Raw genomic sequence first — 19,456 nt, 5'->3', positions numbered from 1 at the left:
CTTGTCTTGTCTCTCTCTCTCTCTCTTGTTTTCGATTTCACTCTCTGGTTTTCGATTTCACTCTCTCTCTCACCTGAATGATGATACTAATGAAGTAAGGTGTTGCTTTCGTGTATCATGATTATGTCAGCATAATGTTTATTTCCAATTTTTGCGGGTATTTTTTGCTCGTTAGAATTCACCGTGCACTGCTTGTAATTGTTGATTTTCGTGTCAAGCTTTTTCTCTTGCTTCTTTTTCCTCCCATTTTCTTTTTCTTTTCCATTCTTTTTTATCAAGAAAGGATATATATATATGTATATATTTATATAGAAGAAGCTATATATGCTTACTGTATACCCTCAATAAAGTTCGCTTTGACACAAAGAGAGAGAGAGAGAGGGAGACAGAGACAGACAGACAGACAGACAGACAGACAGCGCTGGATACTGAAATGCCCAACTGTTTCAGTCAGTTGGTGACAACATGCTCTCTCTCTCTCTCTCTCTCTCTCTCTCTCTCTCTCTCACGACACACACACACACACACACAAACACACACAACTGTCAACACGACGCGCACGAGAAAAACAAACAAACAAACAAACCAAAAAATAGTCCGTTTTAAAAAGTTAAGGTGGTGGCCAAACACCCTCAAACCCAGAATGCCTCTCTCTCTCTCTCTCTCTGTGTCTCTGTCTCTGTGCCAAAGCAGGGTAAGTGAGACAGACCATGACACAGACCTATTTGAGAGTGGGTGAACAGGGAAGGACTGTCTGTCCTATGAAAAAGGGTGTCAGCTTCATTGTTCTATGGTGCATGCTGGTTGTTTGCCAAAGACGACCCGGATCTATTTATAGTTCTGCACAAGGACCCATTATTTTTATTTTTTTTATTTTGTATTTCTTTTTATCACAACGGATTTCTCTGCGTGAAATTCGGGCTGCTCTCCCCAGGGAGAGCGCGTTGCTATACTACAGCGCCACCCTTTTTTTCTTGTGTGTGTGTGTGTGTGTTTTGTATTTTTTCCTGCGTACAGTTTTATTTGTTTTTCCTATCGAAGTGGATTTTTCTTCAGAATTTTGCCAGGAACAACCCTTTCGTTGCCGTGGGTTCTTTTAAGTAAGCTAAGTGCATGCTGCACACGGGACCTCGGTTTATCGTTTCATCCGAATGACTAGCGCCCAGACAACCACTCAAGGTCTAGTGGAGGAGGAGAAAATATCGGCGGCTGAGCCGTGATTCGAATCAGCGTGCTCAGATTCTCTCGCTTCCTAGGCGGACGCGTTACCTTTTGGCCATCACTCCACATAGTAAAGCTGATTATTGCCACTTCAACAGTGAATTTACATGAAAAGTCAATACCAGTGTGTCCTGATCATTGCACACATGGCCAGAAGTCTGGAATGTGACACATGTAGACATACTGGCAGCCTCTTTGTCCCTGAAAGATTATGGGATATAAAACGGGTGGACAGGACTTTGATAAATAAAAAAATATATATAAAAAGAAGAAGAAAAAAAGCATTTGTGCACATTCTGGTGTTGTCCCTGATACGTATGAGAGATACAGAGACACAGAGAGAGAAGACAGAGAGAGAGAGAGAGAGAGAGAGAGAGAGAGAGAGAAAGAGAGAGGGTGAGGGGGTAGACAGACAGAAACAGAGAGAGAGAGAGAGAGTGATAAAGCGAACGAGAGAGAGAGAGAGAGAGAGAGAGAATTCTTTAGCTCTGACAGTATTTGAGACAGAGACAGAGACTGAGAGAGAACCGAACACTGAAGTGTTTAATGATCTTAGCTGTAGGGCTCTAGGGGCATGGGCGGTGCAAAAAAAAAAAAAAAAAAAAAGGAAAGAAAAGAAAAGCTGATCTGAAGTCAAAACAGACAGACAGACAGAGAGACTGACAGACAGACAGAGAGACAGACAGAGAGAGCCAGAAGGCTTTTTTTTCTTCTCAAACAAGTTCTCATTCATATACATGTGCATGCATCCATATCTCTCTCTGTATTACTTGGGAGAGATGTTTACATTACTAGCCAAGTCACATGCTAAGGCCGACTAAATTACAGTATCAAGTCCTCTTATAATGTTATATCTGTCGTGCTGTGAAATCTTCCTTTGTTTGGGAATTTTGACCTTATAAGACACTTGTCTTGTATGCCGGAAAGAGCAAGGTGCAGAATAAAAGTATCTGGAAGCTCATTCGAATTCATGCGTTATTATAAGCGAACGTGGCTCATGCAAGCAAATAAGACAAGCAGCAATTACAACAACAGCAACTGCGACGCAAACACCACAATATCCAACATTCCAAGGCAGTTACTGATTACTGAAGAAGAACAGCACACACCACAAAACACACACAATTCTATCATCACTCACCCAAAAACAGCGTGATCACAAAAGGACCACATGAACTGCGAAATCCGTTTTCCATCAAACGTCCACACAAACGGACAAAAAAGCAACTTTCCTCTGTCGGTCCATAACACAATGAATTAACACACTTCATTCCACTGTTTATGGTGCAAATATGGTGCAAGAAGGAGCTGAAAAAGATCACAGTTTAGTCCCTTTCTTTTTTTCTTTTTTTTTTTTTTTTTTTAGGATCTGACCTTCCTGTTTGAAGAATTGAAGAAAATAACCTTATACTTCTTACTTTTGGTGGGGATACAACGTCCGGAGATACCTTTTAACAAAGCATCATATTTGAATTCTTTTGATATCTGGCGAACATATGGCCTCTTAATCAATAGTACCCAACAAAACCTGGCCAAGCCTTTACATTTTTCTCCCGTCTGTGACAGTCTTAAAATAACGTCACACAAGAAATCCTTATGACGATAATAAAACATGACGTAAAATCAATGAATATCAGCGGGCTTCCCGACAAGCCCAACAGAGCAGAGCACACAGAGAGAGAGAGAGAAAGAAAAAGAGAGAGCATAAGTGACACAGCACGCGAAAACTCGGCTAAAGTACCATCCAGCGATTCTTAGCTGCACTCAAAAACAAGTAGTTAGGGTCAAAATTATGAAGATCGGGATTTAATTTTTTTTAATTTTTCATTATTATTATTATTATTATTATTATTATCATTTTTTATAGATATCGCATCTTCGAAGTCTTATCTTTGCTGTCGGTAATCTTTGCACAAAACACCCTGGAACTGTAGTATTTTCAATGTTTTCGTGTACAAGCCTGTCAAAACCATGTACAAAAATACTGCACTTTTGCCATATTTCAGCTGCATGCTGAATGAAACGAAGACGGGCAAACTCTGGTCTGCGAAGTCATATATGGAAATACAGTGAACAGGCATTAATCGTCTCCACTAGACCAGAATCAAGACAGGGTATGAATGTAGTCGGTTTTCCACGGTTTTAAAGGCTACCCTCCATAAGTTGCGACTTCAGCCGGTTCCATTCGATTCTTCGAATTTAGCCAAGTTTCCGACTCAAAGTTCGAAAAAAATCAATTTTTATTGAAAGTTCAGGCTTTCTGTGGAATGTTTTAATTGATGGTGTTTCATTCTGTGGTGCGTGTGACTCGCGAAAATTCATCGAAGGACACATGTGTTCATAAAATCGACGCAACGTGAAGTGAACAAATATGGCGTCTTCGAAAACATCTGCTAAGCGACTCACAGCAATTCTCAACGAATCCCAATGGTTAGGTTGTGAAGTGAAAGCATGACCTGTTGCACACATGAACTGTGACTCTATCTGAACATATACAGGCAATATGCTTCTTGACACTTTCCACGTTTGGCTACAAATAGCCATGAATGTAGGTTACCCTTCAGGCACTGGCCGCATCACTGTAACTGCAGATCTAAATGTTGTCTTTCCTTTGAGCATCACTTTTGAATTTCAAACAACCAGTGTGTTGTTGTATTATATATATATGTGGTAATCCTGCAGTTTAGAATACTAAACTCAGGGGCCGTTAAAATGAAAAAGTAGAAGGTGTTTTAGACTGACTTCGATGCGCTGAGTCGAATGCAACCCTCAGCTAAGCTCTAAGACCACTCCTTTTGCCACGAAACTGGATCAAATGCACGGTAAGTAGTACTCCTTCCCGACCTGCACGCCATTTTGACGTAAACACCACGTCACCAGCAATCAAAATGGCTCGCCGATAGTTGCTCGGGAAGTGACCGACTGAGTTTACTATTTATTATGTCTCTGTTTCATTGACAAGGAGTGGCCGTAGAGCTTAGCTGAGGGTTGCATTCGACTCAGCGCATCAAGGTCAGTCTAAAACAACCTCTATTTTTTCATTTGAACGGCCCCCTGAGTTTAGTATTCTAAACTGCAGGATTACCTATATATGTATTTGTTTCAGACACTTTGCTTAATAAGATTTAGCACTAAACATGTAATTTGGTCACAGTAAAACCAGATAACCGTGACCGGCAAACCCCTTTAACTTAAAATGTTTTGAAGACAAATATGAAATTTGTAGCCAGAGACAACTGAATGGAAATATGTGTTCACGCATGTACTGTGATGCTTTATGAACATGAACATTCTGAGGCACATAGATCTACCAACGCTTTCTTCAAATGGCTAGATTTTGTCATGAAATTAGGTCACTACACGCACTGACTACATTACGGTGACTGCTGTTCTAAACAGTGTGTTTGTTTATCGCACTACCTGTGACCATTCACACAAACACTCTGATTACCTGGAATCTAATTGAATTTGTTTTGTTTATCAGCAGCACGTCAGGAGATTAACTAAATCTGTAATTAAGTCACAGCAAGATGTGATGGCTTTGACCAGCAAATCCATAATTAGGCCTGGAAGATTATCTCTAATACCTGAACAACAACATATATATTTATTAGGTTGTGGTAACTGCGTATAATCATGCTATTGTAACTACCGAAACAGATATTTCATAATGTGGGAAATACAGTAAGACCCTTCTCGTTTCAAATCATATTTGCTATGGTACTAAAAAGCACACACACACAAAAGAATTTTTAACACAGTCCTCAGAAGTTTAAAAACTTGTAAATCTGCTTTTACCCATCAGCCAAGGCCCCTTCCAGACAGTGCTCTAGTAACTGATTTGGACTGTAAACGACTGATCCAATAACACTGACATGATCAGATATATGACTGGTTGGCACAATCTCATAAGAAAAGTTACAAAAATGACCAGTCCATTCCAATCACAGCACCAGACCGGTTGCTGCATGCTTGCATCAAGCATTAGGACACCAGGCCATATCACAGAAATTGTAAAGATCTGTAGCACAGACTTATGGCTCTGAACAAATGTTAAGGTGTGGTTGTCGGGCATTAATTTAGTCATCACTGTCGCGAGACATCAAAGGACAATGGAAAAGGAGGGATGTTGGGAGTTTAGGTTAGGGGTGAGGGACGGTTTCTTGAGATGAGAATCCCACATGCATGTCATCGGATATGTGGTTACAAGAGTCTCAAAGTACACAATGTGCACTCTATAAAGCCAAATAAACAATTATGATAGTTTCAGCTCATGGAATGAGGACGAATGATTTTTTTTTTCTCCAAAGGGTGGGTACATGGCAATCTTTCAGAGGCCAAGTAAAACATGTTACAAAAAACTACGACACTGAAGTCACGTGACCTCAGGAAACGTCCAATCACACTTCTCACACCTGAAATGATACTGGTTTATTCAGCATTATCCACTTCAGCTGCACGGCGAGGAGCCTTGTTCCCGCTTTGAACAATACATGCAGGCATCGCTCCCCAGTGAACAATTTGCTTCCCACATTTTACAACCCCACCATCTGTCACCAAAACACGAGTCGTTGTTATCCACCTTTAACGACACCACCAACCGTCACCAAAACACGAGCGGTTGTTACCAACCTTTTACGACACCACCAACCGTCACCAAAACACGAGGCGTTGTTACCAACCTTTTACGACCCCACCAACCGTCAATGAAACACGAGCAGTTGTTACCAACCTTTTACAACCCACCAACCGTCACCAAAACACGAACGGTTGTTACCAACCTTTTACGACCCACCAACCATCACCAAAACACGAGTCGTTGTTATCCACCTTTAACGACACCACCAACCGTCACCAAAACACGAGCGGCTGTTACCAACCTTTTACGACACCACCAACCGTCACCAAAACACGAGCAGTTGTTACCCACGTTTTACGACCCCACCAACCGTCACCAAAACACGAGCAGTTGTTACCCACGTTTTACGACCCCGCCAACCGTCACCAAAACATGAGGAATTGTTGGCCTCTGTCACGGCTCTTGCGTTTGTTGTGCATGTGTTTAGGTGCACCTCTTCTCTCCTTCTATCCCCCCCCCCCCCCAACCCCATTCCTCTCTCTCTCTCTCTCTTTCCCCCCTCTCTCTTCCCGCCTTTCTCAAGGCCTGACTAAGAGCGTCGGGTTACGCTGCTGGTCAGGCATCTGCTTGGCAGATATGGTGTAGCGTATATGGATTTGACCGAACGCAGTGACGCCTCCTTCCCGCCTCCTTCACCACCCTCTCCCCTTCGTATGAATGTTCAGCTTAATACTGAGCTTACGCACGTGCTTTCCTTGGAATGCGTGTGTAGCATGTTGCAATTCTAAAATATGTTGACATCAGAGCAGAATTCAAGAATTTCTGAAGTTAGGAGAGAACTATTCCCCTTTGCTGTTGATGCCGAGCTCTCTCAAGAGACGGGTCACCGTTCCAGAGTGTGTGCTGTTGGGTGCCGTCTGTGAAGTTGTCGGACGTTTCCCTGTAACCCGCCCACCCCCCCCACCCCCTTCTTCTTCGTTGTGTGTCGGTGTTGGTCTGTGTGGGTCTGTGTTTTCACCCTGGGCCAGTGGTGTGCCTATTTACCTGGTGGCAGATTTTCCTGAGATCCCCCCCCCCCCCCTACCAAAGCACGAGGCGTTCTTACCCACCTTTTACGACGCCATCAACCGTCGCACAATGTTGCAGAGGCTGTTATCCTATCTATCTCTGTGTAACAGGATGAGGAGAGTGCACGCACGCACGCATGCACGCACGCGCGCGAACGCATACACACACACGCGCGCGCGCACACGCACGCGTGTACACACAAACACAGAGTGTTTGTATGCGCGTTGTGTTTTCTCTTGTCTTCATGAAGTGTTCAATGCTATTATGCATAATAGTCAGTCGTGTCCAACTATGACCATCAGAACAGCAAAGGAGGCAACTGCTGTTCCGACTATCTGGGCTAGAATTTTATCATAGTGGAGAGTCTCTTGCCCAAGTTACATCCCCACTCTATTGGCCAAGAGGGTTTTATGACTGTCGGCGTTGGGATGATTCCCAAATGTCAACTAGCCCCCAAGGCTGTAGAACTAAGAGCCAGTGCAATCTTGTCTCCCAGTTTGAAAGTCGTAGTCCTTCACAAGAGACTAAGCTGTAAATGGTTTCCCATTGCGATAAAGAAACCATTGATCATACAGCTCTCACTTTGCTGTTGGCAACCCTTTCAAGGTTACGTCAACGAAATTTTCGCCCACATCTACTCAGTATGTTCCTGTCCAACGTTAGGTCTCTACCCAACAGAACTGACAAACTTACATGAAACATTCAGACTAGGAGGGACTACTAAGAGTGCTCTGCGTTTTGTTTCACTGAAACATGGGTCAACCCGGACATTCCTGACCAGGCTTCACTGTACACAGAGCTGACCTCACTGCAGGCTCAGGCAAGGGGCGGCGGTGTGTGTTTCCTCGTGAACACACGCTGGTGCTCCGATGTCAAAGTGCTATCGCGTGCCTGCTTCCCTGACGTGGAGTTTCTAACCATCCAGTGCCGACCCTTCTACCTCCCACAGGAAATTCCCTCAGTGACGCTGATCGGTCTGACTCTACCGTCACCATTGCTGGTGATTTCAAGAAAGAAATGCCGAAGCTGTACCAGCAAGTGGACTGTCCAACACGTGGTGACAAGACCCTCGACCGCTGCTACACCTCCATCAAGAAGGTCTACCACACGATCCGCCGTGCGCCTTTAGGACAGTCCGATCACAGCATGATGTATCCGATGCCGGTCTACAAACAAAAAATGAAAGCTGAAAAAACAGTCGTGAAAATTGTCCAACAATGGTCGGCCCCTGCATTAGAGAACTTGCAGGACTGTTTCGAATGTACAGACTGGAATGTTTTTAAAGACTCTGTCGGGGACTTAAATGAATATACCGACACAGTGTGTGGTTATATTTCTTTCTGTGCAAGTGTGTGCATTCCAACAAAAATTATCAAAATATTTTCAAACGACAAACTTTGGTGTAACAGTGCTGTCAGGCAAAAACTAAAGGAAAAAAAGAGACTGAGCTTTTCGGGAAATTGATGATAGAATAGTCCACAATAAGGCAAAAAGAAGTGTTGAAAAATGCATTAAGAAGGCAAAGTTTTTATATAGGAAAAAAAAAACACTAGAAGAAAACTTGTCTGCAAACAACTCTAGGAATGTATGGACCAGACTGCAGAACATCACTGATTATAAAATGACCCACCAGACAGTTGACAGCACTGACAGAACTCTTCCAGACAAACTCAACACATTCTACTCCAGATTTGACAAACCATTGTCTACATCTGACGTGGCTGCACCCAAAATCATCCCCGCTCCCCACTTTCATAGTCCAAGAGAATGAAGTCAGACGCCACTTCAGTCGTCTGAAAATGGGAATAGCCACTGGCCCTGACAACATCTCACCAGGCCTTTCGAGGAAGTGTGCAGTCCAACTATCTGGTGTCTTCACTGACATATTTAACATGTCCCTTCAGTCTTGTGTGGTGCCACACTGCTTTAAGAAATCAACAATCATTCCTGTTAAAAAAAAAAGAAAGAAAAAAAAAAGAAAGAATTTTTTTTTTTTAAGCAAAAAAAAGCACAGCCTAGTTGTCTCAATAGTTATCATCCCGTAGTCTTGTCATCAGTTGGAATGAAAACATTTGAACGCTTGATTCTACAATTCCTAAAAAACTGCATTCCTTCATCTTTTGATCCTTTCAGTTCGCCTAAAGAGCTCCCAGATCAGTTGAAGATGCCATTAACATAGGTCTCTACCACGTCCTCAGACATCTCGAAAATCCTAACAGCTATGCTAGGGTCCTTTTCATTGACTACAGCTCTGCGTTCAACACGATAGTACCATCAAAACTATGTTTTAAATTGAAAGACCTCTGCCTGAATCACTGTGTGCATGGATCCTAGATTTTCTAAGATGCAGACCGCAAGCTGTTAAAGTTGGTGACCTCCCCTCCCCCACATGCATTCTCAACATAGGCGCCCCACAGGGATGTGTTCTATCCCCACTGTTGTACTCACTGTTCACACATGACTGTGTAATTCAAAATGAATGTAACACCATGGTCAAGTTTTCCGACGATGCTACTCTAGAAGGGCTGATTACGAACAGTGATGAGTCAAAATATAGAGAAGTAGTGGAACTTGTCAGCTGGTGTGATCAAAACAACTTAGAACTCAACGTATCAAAAACAAAAGAATTAATTTTAGATTTCAGGAAGACCAGATCTGACCCCTTAACACTTGTCATTAAAGACAAGCAATAACAGATCATCAGCGAATTTGAATTTCTCGGACTGATCATTCCCAACGATTTGAAATGGGAGAAATTTCTCTAGACAACCTATATTATAAGCGGCTACTCAAAAAAGCAAATTCAATGAGCCAGGACGAATCACATCCAGCTTTTGGGATTTTCGAGATGCTCCCCTCTGGTCGAAAGTACAGAAGTATAAGGACGAAAACCAGTCTCTTCGCCAATAGCTTTTCCCCCAAAGCAGTCAATGTCCTGTCTCTCGAACAAATCCAGTGTGATAAATAGAATTGTGCAATCAACAACCATCTACCTGAATATCTAGTCATCAGCCCCATCCACGTGTAATATGCGGCTTCTGTTCAAACGTGTGTGTGTGTGTGTGTGTGTGTGTGTGTGTGTGTGTGTGTGTGTGTGTGTGTGTGTGTGTGTGTGTGTGTGTGTGTGTGTGAGTGTGTGTGTGCGCGTGCATGTGTGAGTGAGTATGCACAAGTTTTTGTATTGATATGCACATGTATGTATCCTAATTTCTACTGTATCTGTGTTTGTGTATGATTTTCGATTGTTGTTGTACTGTCCCCCCCACCCCCTCCAATATTCCTTGTGACCCCGGTACACTTGGTAATAAAGACATATTCTATTCTATTTTCAGTCTAATATCATCATCTTAGATGAACAGAGTATTCTTCAACTTCTTCTTCGTTCGTGGGCTGCGAGATTCGAACCCCGGGACCCTCAGATAGAATGTCCAACGCTTTAACCACTCGGCTATTACGCCCGTCGAAACAGAGTAAAAATGAATAAACGAACGAACTTTGCCGGGGTGTGTGGCCTGGTGACCCACCCTGGCTCGTGCCAATCTGCTCCACTTCAGGGAACTAATACAAGGGTTACCAACCCCGCTGTTCAGGGCCTATATACGTTCCTCAACTTCTGCATGGAGTCTGCAGGATCTTCAGGCCAGACAGACAATACAATAAGTGCAATACAATACAACATCATGCATCTTTATTAATCCGATTTGGAATTACATGTGCATTCAAAGGCTCGTCACTCACACTAATCAGTCTCTCAGCCCTAAGTCGAGTCTAACATATACATGAACATAGTAAAATTGTAACTTATAAGTGAAAAGATTGAATTAAGATATGGAAGTGATGAAAACTTAACAGCTTGCTTTAAACACAGTAAGTGAAATTATAACATGTACTTTAAAGAAAACTTGGAAGCGGTATTTCCGGGAAAAGAAATTATAATATATATATATATATATATATATATATATATATATATATATATCTTAATAGAAAAGCTAAGAAGCGCTATTTCCGAATAACAAACACTATGATAGAATTGTCATTTTGTTATCATAAATTCTTCAGTGGCATTTAGTGTAGTAAAATATCACATTCGTGGATGCCATAAAGAGATACGTTTTAATTTTATCGCATACATTAAGAAACATCGATTTTCATAAAAAGAAACTCTACTCATAGACACTGACAAAAAGAAGCATTCCACTAGAAAAAAAGCAGAAAAAAAGCATTCCACTGCCAAACCACTGACTCATGTGATCGACATCTCTCGCTGTAGTTTGTGTCGCAAGGAGGAACTGAAGAGGCATAATGGTTAAGACGCTAAACTGCCAATAATTATAATTTCTGCACCATATGAGTGCAATGGCCTACACATATGGATATTTGCAATACTCTCTCTTCTACCGAGCTTTGTATAACAAGGGAAAACTTCGCGATAGGCTGCCCGCGAGCGAGGATTGCCGCTCGCGCAGTGCTGTAGTCCGAGTGACCAATGTCCAGCCTGTGTCATAGGATCCTGACGTAATGTCTGAAGGGTGTGTCGCGGCGTGACCAATCAGCGCTGTTCATGATGGCCTGCAGTGGAATGTCGTGTTGCACAGCACAGCTGGTGGCTGTGGTACGTGTTGACCCCGGCGGTGCAGTCACAATAAATTATAATGACGGGTGCAATAGCCGGATGGTTAAAGCGCTGGACTTTCAATCTGAGGGTCCTGGGTTCGAGTCTCGGTGCACCTGGTGGGTAAAGGGTGGAGATTTTTCCGATCTCCCAGGTCAACATATGTGCAGACCTGCTAGTGCCTGAACCCCCTTCGTGTATATGCGCACGCAGAAGATCAAACACGCACGTTAAAGATCCTGTAATCCATGTCAGCGTTCGGTGGGTTATGGAAACAAGAATATACCCAGCATGCACACCCCCGAAAACGGAGTATGGCTGCCTACATGGCGGGGTAAATAAAAAAACAAACAAACAAACGGTCATAAACGTAAAATATTACATGTCTGTCTGAGTGTGTATGTGTGTGCGTCTGAAATCTGATTGAATGACACAGGAAACGAATGATGAGCGCCCAGTGGCAGCCGTCAGTCGGCTCTACCCAGGTAGGCAGCCTGTGGTGCAAATGTCCCCGTGTATGTAAAGCGCTTAGAGCTTGGTCTCTGACCGAGGATAGGCGCTATGGAAGTATCCACATCAATCAATCAATAATTATCCGTGAGGCTCTGGGTTCCAGCACCAATCCCACTCTTGCCCTTTCTCCCAAGTTCGACTGGAAAATCAAACTGAGCGTCCAGTCCTTCGGATGAGACGATAAACCGAGGCCCCCGTGTGCACTGAACACCCACTTGGCGCACTGAAAAAGAGCCCACAGCAAAGAGAGTGTTGTCCTCTGACAAAATGCTGAAGAAGAAACCCACTCTGGTATGTACACTGAAAAAATCAGTATATGCGCATGCACTCAACGCCTGACTGCACACAAAGTATGTATGCGGAGTGATGGCCTAGAGGTAACGCGTCCGCCTAGGAAGCCAGAGAATCTGAGCGCGCTTGTTCGAATCACGGCTGAGCCGCCAATATTTTCTCCCCCTCCACTAGACCTAGAGTGGTAGTCTGGACGCTAGTCATTCGGATGAGACGATAAACCGAGGTCCCGTGTGCAGCATGCACTTAGCGCACGTAAAAGAACCCACGGCAACAAAAGGTTTGTTTCTGGCAAAATTCTGTAGAAAAATCCACTTCGGTAGGAAAAAAAAAAACCCCAAAAAAAAAACTGCACGCAGGAAAAAGAAAAAAGAAAAAAAAGGGGGTGGCACCGTAGTAAAGCGACGTGCTCTCCCTGGGGAGAGCAGCCCGAATTTCACACAGAGAAATCTGTTGTGATAAAAAAGAAATACAAATACAAGTATATGATATATGCATGCACTCAAAGCCTGACTAAGAGCATCCGGTTATGCTGCCAGTCTGGCATCTGCCTAGCAGTTGTGGTGTCAGTAGCGTGTATGGATTAGTCCGAGCGCAGTAACAATTCCTTCAGAAACTGAAACTGAAAACTGTGCAGCAATCCGTAGCCTGTGTTGGGGGAAACGTTTTCAGAACCTGACACCACAGGAGCAGTATGGTGGCAGAAGAAACAAACAGTATAAAGACAGAAAAAAAAAGAAGAGCAGCGTTACTACAGAAGGAAAGTTGTTCTGGCAAAAAACCCACAACCAACCAGTGGTGATTTGAGATGCTTCACAACTCAAGCACATGGTCACACGGTAGCAGTTTAGCGGAACAGCATGAACTGGTTTCCGGAATACTACGCACTATCAACAAACTCGACTGTACAAAACGGAGTATGGCTGCCTGCATGGCAGGGTAAAAACGGTCATACACGTAAAAGTCCACTCGTGTACATACGAGTGAACGTGGGAGTTGCAGCCCACTAACGAAGAAGAAGAAGAAGAAGAAGAAGAAGAAGACCAAGCCAAAAGGTCAGTCTTACAGCAGACAAGTGACAAACAACTTTTACTTTTGACTTCTTTTGCCAGCCATACTCAGGGATCTGTGTCCGAACCTGACTGACTTCACCGTTGCTTTTGAAATAAAACGATTTTAAATGGAGCCAATGTCTAATCAGACACACATTCCTGAAACATGACTCTGCAGCCACTCTTAAAAACAACAACAAGTAACTCATTGCCTGTGACAAATCGACAAGAAACAGAGATAAACCGGTAACATGTGTCTTACTTGGTTGTGTTTGTTGTAAGTGACTAGGGGAGATCACTTGAAGGGAACAGAGCTTCCCCGGATATGATTAGAATCAAGTTATGACCCGACACACGGCGTGTTGAGTTTGTATTATTCTACTTCTATTAACCCAATAACATAACACAACAAAACCCTCCGTAAAATAACGGGCGGTTTCCTTCCGCGTAGTTCGCCCATTGCTTTTTTATTTTTATTTATATATATATATATATATTTTTTTTTTTTTAGCAGCGACAGTCAAGCTACCAGAGGCAAGGTCAGTGACGGACCACGTAGTAGTCACTGTCACTCTTGTCTGCCGTCAGGGATGAGTAATTTCAGTGGGACAGAGAGAAAACTGTGCTCGCGAAAAGGAAACACGCCTACGATGAAGAGACAATGTGTTTTTACGGGAAATTGTCCGAACGCAGTGACAGAAGCTTGAGAGACTGAACCAGGAAGCCTCTATGACAGACTGCATTCGAATAACTTCGCCGTTTTGCTCGTGGATCTACGTATGCTGGGGAACAGTGTTGAAGGTAAGTCGTTCTCTTGCTGTTTCGGTCTGCTCCGCCCTATGCAGTCAAGTTTACTGACCGGCAGCTGTCAACTATTGTTGCTGTGCAGCCTCGGGTCTTGTCTTCTGTTGAACAGCGGTAAACTACATGACAGGCTGCCTGTGTGTGTTTTTAGTCTCACGGTCTCTCTGTCTGTCTGTCTCTCTCAAGGTCTGACTAAACGCGTTGGGTTACGCTGCTGGTCAGGCATCTGCTTGGCAGATGCGGTGTAGCGTATATGGATTTGACCGAACGCAGTGACGCCTCCTTGAGATACTGATACTGTCTCTCTCTCTCTCTCTCTGTCTCCAGTATTGTGTTGTGTAGACCCCTGTTTCAGGGCGGGGACTGGATGAAAAAAGAGAAGCGCGCCAGAACTTATCTATTATCCTCGAAAATAAAGAATTTGTCTTGCCTTGTCTTGTCTCTGTCTCTCTCTCATCTATGAACAAGAGAGGTAAGGCCTTCAAGACTCATTTTTGATATGCACTGATCCCATCAGATGAATTATGGAAAAAAAAAAGAAAAAAAGAAGAGAGAAAAAAAGAAAGAAAGAAAGAAAGAAAGAAAAAGAAACAAAAGCGAAATTGTTAATCTGCCAAAAAGACTCACTGATGTGACATTGACCTTATACACATCGCGAGAGAGAGAGAGAGAGAGAGAGAGAGAGAGAGAGAGAGTCTAAACAATTTTGTAATAAAGAAAACGTGATCATATTGTAGCTTAAAAACTGATACATGTTGAAATGGCACCAATCCACAACACAGACATATACACAAGCACACTGACTTATTCTGTGGAGTACTTATCTGTGTAGGGAGGTAGGGAGGAGGGGAGACAGTGTGTTTTGTCAGTTTGGTTGTGTGTATGTTATGTGTCATTTAAACACACACACACACACACACACACACGTTATGTATGTATGTATGTATATATAGATGTATGTGTGTCAATATGTATATATATATATATATATATTTTAATAAATAAGTATATACATATATGTATATATATATATATATATATATATATATAGAGAGAGAGAGAGAGAGAGAGAGATGTATATGAGCATATTATATATAATTTTTGACACAGAGTGAGAGAGATCACGACTGTAATACAGTTCATAGAATGGGAATGTGTGTGTGTGTGTGTGTGTGTGTGTGTGTGTGTGTGTGACCATCAATTTCACTGATGATCTTTTCCAATCTCCCTAAAGTTCAGTTCTGTTACTGATGGAGGTGTGAATGCGTTCGGTCAAATCCATATACGCTACACCACATCTGCTAAGCAGGTGCCTGACCAGCAGCGTAACCCAACGCGTTTAGTCAGGCCTTGAGGAATTATACACTAAAATGAAGTGAAATAAATACTTTGATAACAAATAAATGGATGTCGTTAAATCAATCAATAAATAAATTAAAAGTAAAATATTGTGTGATATTATTTTCGATACTGGAATTCTAACAGGACTACCTTATCATGAGCTGGAACAAGCAAGACATAAATATAATGTGTGTGTGTGTGTGTGTGTGTGTGTGTGTGTGTGTGTGTGTGTGTGTGTGTGTGTGTGTGAGATCATATTTCAATATACATACTTTCCAAACTTGCTCATCACTTACTCAGTTTTAGTATATAAACTTTATATTCAATTCTGGCTTGAACAGGCAACCAGTGAAGTGTTCACAGGAGAGCAGTAGTACACTCTCTCCTCGACTTTTTAAGGACGAGTCGAGCTGTACTATTATGTATTTTCTGGAGCTTGTAGAGTTTGTTATTGAGAAGGCTAGCTAAGAGAGAATTGTAATAACCTAGGCAGGATAAAATGAAGGCAACAGCAAGTTTGTTGGCAGCATCAACAGACAGGAAGGGGCGGATTTAACGTGAAGGTCGTTCACGTGAGTTTCCATCGTGAGAGATGAATCCAGGTAAAAACCAAGACTGTGGAACGAACTGGAGAAATAAATTTATATGCCAGAACAAATGATGGACGGTGTATTTATCTGCTTGAGCTTATTCTTTGTTACCAATACCAGTCAACATGAGTTCTGTTTTGTCATCATTCATTTTTAGTTTGTTTTGTTTCATCCAATTTGCTACATTTTCTATACTAGTTTTAAATTTAGAAGCTAAACATGGAATTTCAGAGGGAATAGTAGAATCATGCAGTTGAAAATCGTCAGCAAACAAGTGACCGTGAGGTGCAGACTGTTTGATGATCAAACTTAGACGTTGTGTGTACATTGTAAAGAGTACTGGTCCGAGGACGGAACCTTGTGGTACCCCATATCTAAGCACAGACGGAACAGTCTGGTTTCCATTTACAAGGGCAGAGTGTTTGCGACCTGATAAGTAGGAATGAAACCATTTCAGAACAGTACCACTGAGTCCGAGCACAGCACACAACCTTCTGACCATAATGTCATGATCTATCATGTCAAATGCTGCGGAAAGGTCCATCAGTGACAGAATGGATACTTTGCCTGCATCAGATACTAGCAACAGGTCATTGACCACACGAAATAAGGCCGTTTCCGTGCTGTGTCCTTTTCTATATGCTGACTGGAATGACTCCAGGATACTGTGGATCTCAAGATGTTTCATAAGCTGGCCAAGCACAATACGTTCTAAAACTTTAGACAGAAATAGGAGGTTTGATACTGGTCTATAGTTTTTCAGGTTTTCGGGATCAAGACTAGCTTTCTTCAAAAGGGGACATGCCAAGGCATGCTTGAAGGACTGTGGGGCAACACCTGAGGTCAAGGATATATTCATGATATTGGTTGTAGTAGGTAGTAATTCTTCTAAACATTGGTAAAATATAGAATGTGGGATAGGATCGAGACTGCATGATTTCTTTGGCATCTTGAGGATGACGTATTTGACTTGTTCCTTAGTAACTGTCTGGAATGTATTGAACTGTGTTCCATTCAAAGTATCAGATTCGCCAAAATCAGTGGAGAATCTAAGCTACATCTAATTATCTCTAGTACTAAAAGAATCAATAAACTTATCAGCTAGATTTTTGGAAGGTATATTGCTAGGCAGAACAGCTCGGACATCCTTCCCCATCATCTGACTGGCCAAGCGAAACAGAACTCTGGAGGAATTTACAGTAATTCTGCCGCACACGTATTTCTTTTTCGCATCGCGGATCATTTGATTTACATCATTGCGTAAATGAGCATATATCTGTTTGAAAATTCCCAGACCAAACTTCGCTCAGCGGAGCAACGCTGCTGTTTTGCCATCTTGATTTCAAGAGACATCCAGGGTGCACATAAACGATCAAACACAACACGCATTGTGAGATGGGCATGCTGATCAAGCAGTTCCTGGAGGGAAGCGTTGTAAAATATGACCAGGTCACTGGTATACTGACTGGTGGCAAATACTTCTGAAACATCAGCTTTTAAAAGATTAACATTGAAAGATCTATAATTGCGTAAGTAAACATTTTTCTTTATCTTTACAGGCTTTTTGAGCTTAAGATTAAATAATATCACAGAGTGGTCAGAGATGAGTTTGTCAACAGCGAGAAGATCTGTCACTTTGTTCTCACTGTTTGTTATGACCCAGTCTAATGTATGACCGTGACGGTGGGTGGCAGCCTTAACAAGCTGTTGTAAACAATGGTTTTCAAGTAATTTTTTTTTTAAAGAGAAGCAACATTTGCATCAGAAGTTGAATCAAAATGAAAATTAAAATCACCAACAATAAGAATGTTATCACGTGAGATAAAACAATCCAGCAAATCACAAAATTCAACGATAAACATTTTGTTAGCAAGTTTGTTCTTTTTGTTTGGTGGTGGTCTATAGTTTGTGAGGAATGTAACATGTTGGTTCTCGTAGCACAGCCGAGTTTCACACACTTCAAAGGACTTAAAAATCAAGGTCTTGAGTAGAAACTTGTATGTTGCAAGCTAAACTGTCTCTAATCAAAACAGCAAGCCCACCACCAACACCAGTCTCTCTAGGAACAGATTTCAAAGTAAAACCAGGAAGGGTCACATTAACAGTATCACATTCATCACCGGTAGGTCTGAGCCATTATGTCTCAGTTAAAAACACTGGATCGTAGTTTCCTTCGATGAACAAGTCACACACTCCATCTGTTTTGTTTCTGCATGACTGGGCGTTAAGACACATTATTTCAAAAGAATCAGAACGTTCTTAGACGGAAATAGTGGTGTGGATCTTGATCAGATTAGAAAGGTTACGTTTCAGGGAACGATTGAGTGAGAGAGATGGAACATTGAGTGAGAGAGATGGAACAGACTTACAGTTACTGTCGGTGTCGATCTTGATCAGATTAGAAAGGTTACAGGTTACATTTCCGAGAATGATTGAGTGAGAGAGATGGAGAATGATTGAGTGAGAGAGATGGAACATTGAGTGAGAGAGATGGAGAATGGTTGAGTGAGAGAGATGGAACATTGAGTGAGAGAGATGGAACATTGAGAGAGATGGAACATTGAGTTAGAGAGATGAAACATTGAGTGAGAGAGATGGAGAATGATTGAGTGAGAGAGATGGAACATTGAGTGAGAGAGATGGAACATTGAGAGAGATGGAACATTGAGTTAGAGAGATGAAACATTGAGTGAGAGAGATGGAGAATGATTGAGTGAGAGAGATGGAACATTGAGTGAGAGAGATGGAACATTGAGTGAGAGAGATGGAGAATAGTTGAGTGAGAGAGATGGAACATTGAGTGAGAGAGATGGAACATTGAGAGAGATGGAACATTGAGTTAGAGAGATGAAACATTGAGTGAGAGAGATGGAGAATGATTGAGTGAGAGAGATGGAACATTGAGTGAGAGAGATGGAACATTGAGTGAGAGAGATGGAACATTGAGTGAGAGAGATGGAGAATGATTGAGTGAGAGAGATGGAACATTGAGTGAGAGAGATGGAGAATGATTGAGTGAGAGAGATGGAGAATGATTGAGAGAGAGGGATGGAACATTGAGTGAGGGAGATGGAGAATTATTGAGTGAGAGGGATGGAACATTGAGTGAGGGAGATGGAGAATTATTGAGTGAGAGGGATGGAAAATGATTGAGTGAGAGAGATGGAGAATGATTGAGTGAGAGAGATGGAACAGACTTACAGTTACTGTCGGTGAGCGGGGTACAGCTGGAAATCCAAACCGAAATCTCGCCCCCCCCCTTTTCCTACGACCTCCTCTGTAAGGACGCTTCTTCCTGGCAGGCTTCCTGAGACAGGGCACGCAGCGGGAATGAATCCCTAGTCCCTGCAGGCGCCGGCACAGTGTGGTAGCCTACAGAGAA

General features: G+C 42.4%; 1 protein-coding gene across 1 annotated transcript in view; it reads left to right on the top strand.

The window, feature by feature from the left end:
• The first annotated feature begins 13,887 nt into the window (after positions 1 to 13,887).
• Positions 13,888 to 19,456, top strand: part of LOC143290818 (complement C1q tumor necrosis factor-related protein 2-like) — a 20,873-nt gene continuing 15,304 nt past the window's right edge. The window contains exon 1 of the mRNA XM_076600342.1: positions 13,888 to 14,140. The gene's annotated coding sequence lies outside the window, so the exon portion shown is untranslated. The remainder of the gene's footprint in view (positions 14,141 to 19,456) is intronic.

Source organism: Babylonia areolata, chromosome 16 (assembly GCF_041734735.1).
Source record: "Babylonia areolata isolate BAREFJ2019XMU chromosome 16, ASM4173473v1, whole genome shotgun sequence".
Taxonomy (NCBI): domain Eukaryota; kingdom Metazoa; phylum Mollusca; class Gastropoda; order Neogastropoda; family Buccinidae; genus Babylonia; species Babylonia areolata.
This window is presented reverse-complemented; position numbering and strand designations above follow the sequence as displayed.